General features: G+C 39.5%; 1 non-coding gene across 1 annotated transcript; it reads right to left on the bottom strand.

Annotated features, from left to right (window-relative positions):
• Positions 1-1186: 1186 nt before the first annotated feature.
• On the bottom strand, positions 1187-1269 carry trnal-uag. Its single transcript has one exon. It is a non-coding gene; the product is annotated as a tRNA-Leu (tRNA).
• Between the last annotated feature and the right edge of the window lie 2188 nt (positions 1270-3457).

The raw sequence follows: 3457 nt of genomic DNA, 5'->3' as shown, positions 1-3457 counted from the left end.
ACATTTACAAAAAGACACTATATTGAGTGGCTCACATTAAATTACACCCTAATAAGTTTTCCGTTTGAGATCATAGTAAGCAGACTTTTCAGTAAAGACACCATCCGAGCAACTTTTCTGCTTCACGTTCTGTGATATTCATATTGTTGTGTATCAGGCAACATAAACACACCATGAGACATGTCTGTACATTTACACAGGGCACGTCTGCAATTGTTAGCATGCTAATTGCTGCCAGTGGTAAAACCAGTAATGCATGTGATATATGAAAATGTAACCACATTAGTTTCAGTGAAAAGCACTACTTATGACTAGTCTGTCCTTTATGTTAGTGCTAATGTAGCGATCACAACCATGATAATCCTGTATGTGACAGAGACATTCTCAGGACTATAAAACCAGCTTGAAGGCCACAGCATTTTTCAATCAGGTTGAGGTCTGGACTTGACTGTGTCGTTGCAACACCTTCATTATTTTAATTTTCAGCTATACTGGTGTAGATTTATTGCCATGCTTGGGATTATTGTCTTGTTTGTCTTTGGTATACAGAGGAAATTATGATCAATTCAAGGTAACTGCAAGGTGCCCAGATCCTGTGTGCTGATATGCTGTGGTTAGTGTTAAAACGGCACTCTGTATTATTCCCTAAAAGCCCCACTTTGGTCTGTCCATAGGACATTGTCCCAGAAGTCTTTGTTTGTTAAGTTTGTTAAGAGGCAGCTTCACAAAACTACACCATGCTAACTGCTGTTTCAGAGAGAAGAGGTTTTCTCCTGGCAGTCCTTCCAAATAATCTACACTTGTTCCATTCTTTTCTAATTGTACTTGAACTTCAATTTTTAACATGCAAACTGAGGTCTGTAGAGTCTGAGATGTAGCTCATGGGGTTTTTACAGTTTCTCTGAGCATTGCTCAGTCTGACCTTGGGGTGAATTTGCTGGGGCCTCCACTGCCAGGAAGACTGTGGCGGTGTGTTGACACACATCTGAATGCTCCAGACCAGCAAACTGACAATACTTGGTCTTTTACAGAGATGCTCACACTTGCTGATGATTTTTAATTAAACTCTATCTTAGTAATATGAGCTTTTATTTAGCCTCTTAACTCCTAATGGAAGAAGTCAGAATCAGAATACTTTATTAATCTCTAAGGAAAATATGTAAACATTTGCTTGCAAGAAATGTGCTGTCAGAAGTGGGATTTGAACCCACGCCTCCAGGGGAGACTGCGGCCTAAATGCAGCGCCTTAGACCTCTCGGCCATCCTGCCTAGCAAAGTGAAGGTGCACTTAAATTTTCACAGGACTACATACAGTCTTGTGAGAACTTTCTTTTTCACAGCTATATTTGAAAGCTCTTTTAGGTGGTTTTAATAGCAAAGGTGAGCTGGATATAGTGTCTTCAAGCTTATCTTACTTGTCTAATTATATCTAATAAAAGCAACAGTAGTTGAGGTGGGTAGGGCTTGTGAAAAGGTAAATTACAATTGGACCCGGAGAGTCCTCAGCTACTGTCGTTATTACACTGTTGCCTATTAATGATCAACCTGGATGCTGAATTAAGTCTCCCAATGCTAATAAATGTGCTAATAGATAAAATACAGCTTTTATAAAGGCAGACTTTTCATTTATTCCAGAAAACATTTGGGCCTCTTACATAAGTAAGAAAACTTCCTTACAAAATGTTCTGCACTGAACGCCCTGAGACTCAGTAGCGAATGCTCTTTCGAACTCAAAGTAGACCTTGAAGTCTGACCAAAGAAAATTTACACTACAGCAATAAAGCCTGCTAGTAAAGATTGCACTCTGATTGGTCTTTTGCACCCTGCTCACTGCTTCCTGGTGGTGCTGGAGGTAATGAGTCACTCTGTAGTGTTCATGCAAGTTGCTTGTTGCTGGGAAATGGCTCAAGATCATAAAAGGCAGTTGTAGCCAGCTGACTGGCTCCCCTCTTCATTGAGTTCCTGTGCATGCTCCAAGTTACCCATGAATGAAAAGCCACTTTCTTCCTCTTCTCTGGTGCGTGGCTACGCAGGAGAGTGAAAGGGAGGTGGGAAAGCAACGGACAATACAGTAACCCAGCGCTGGCCTGACACACAATGTGAGGTCTCTGTGCCCTGGTGGACCAACAGACAGAGAGGCCTTTCTCGTGATCCAACTGCTTCTCCAATCCCACGCCAGCATTTCTGTGCACTTTAATTACGCAGCAAGCACATGCATATTCACGTGCTAATCACGTCACCTCAGCAGAGACACCCTGTAAAGTAATTAAGACAGCACAGGAACATGTAATCAAAGTGGATCAGCACAAAGAAAGGACATTAATTGTCTTGCGCTTATATAATACTGTCAGTCAGAGCAGGCTGTGTTGATATGTCTTGCTGTGACCAAAGGGTTTCCTGCTGTGTCCTTCAGTGAGCTAAAATAGCAAAACAATGATCTCATCAGCACTCGTATTCAAGAAAGTGTGCAATATAATCTACATTTACCTCAACTGCTGTTTATTAAACTACAAATTATTTGCACTTTGCATTTATGGCTAAACTGTAAGTTTTGTGCAAAAAAACTCAGTTTCGATAATGCTGGAAGATGCTGTACAGACAAATTGAGCAAAGGCTACTTAGTATATTACATAGGAACATATGTATGCATGATACATACAGGTTATCCTTCCATATGATATTCCACTAGACTGATTTTCTTGCGCAGGATGCTACTTTCAGTAAAGTTAGAGGACAATTCAGTGAGATGCTTCTATTCTCCTTTCATATAACAGAATATAAAGTACCTTACTTTATAACTTAATGGTAAAACAGCTCATCATTGGTGTAGCATCTGTTAAGGTACTGCTTTTGAAGTTATTTGTGCCTTTGTGATCAGTGCCTTACAGTGTAAGGATTTCTACAACAAATTAACCATTTAAAAACTTGGGCACCCATGAAACTTGAAACATACTTATGATAATTCTTTACTGTAACATAGAAAAATGTTAAAATGATATAAATAAAAATTGAAGCACCAGTTTTGAAGTTTTGTTTGCCTCAGTGTACAATAATTAGGCCCAGAGAATACATTAATGTCTGTAGGAACAGAAGTGAACTTTTACTGCATCCTTCTGTCCAAGATGTTTGCTACATGACTGAAATAAACTAACCCTTAGATTTGCACATGCTCAAAAAAGCCTGCTGGAACCCTGCTGGCAGCACAGAAAGGCTTGTTCAGCAGAAAAAGCAGAGCAGTGTTGTGGCTGATACTTGATCTTTTATTGGATTTTATTTTCTGGGCAAGCACCCAGTTAGAAAAACAAAGACAAAATGTTTTGTTAGCTTGATATTCTGCAGTATGATTTGTCAAGCTCCCAAAATCAGATAGTATAAAGTAGCAACACTTTGCCCTGAAATTTAATAGTACCATTTATATGCAAAGCCTCTTAAATTGAAGGCATTCACACAGTGGAGC

The sequence above is a fragment of the Oreochromis aureus genome, linkage group 6 (genome assembly GCF_013358895.1).
Source record: "Oreochromis aureus strain Israel breed Guangdong linkage group 6, ZZ_aureus, whole genome shotgun sequence".
Taxonomy (NCBI): Eukaryota; Metazoa; Chordata; class Actinopteri; order Cichliformes; family Cichlidae; genus Oreochromis; species Oreochromis aureus.
Note: the sequence above shows the minus strand (reverse complement) of the source record. Positions and strands in the feature narration are given on the sequence as shown.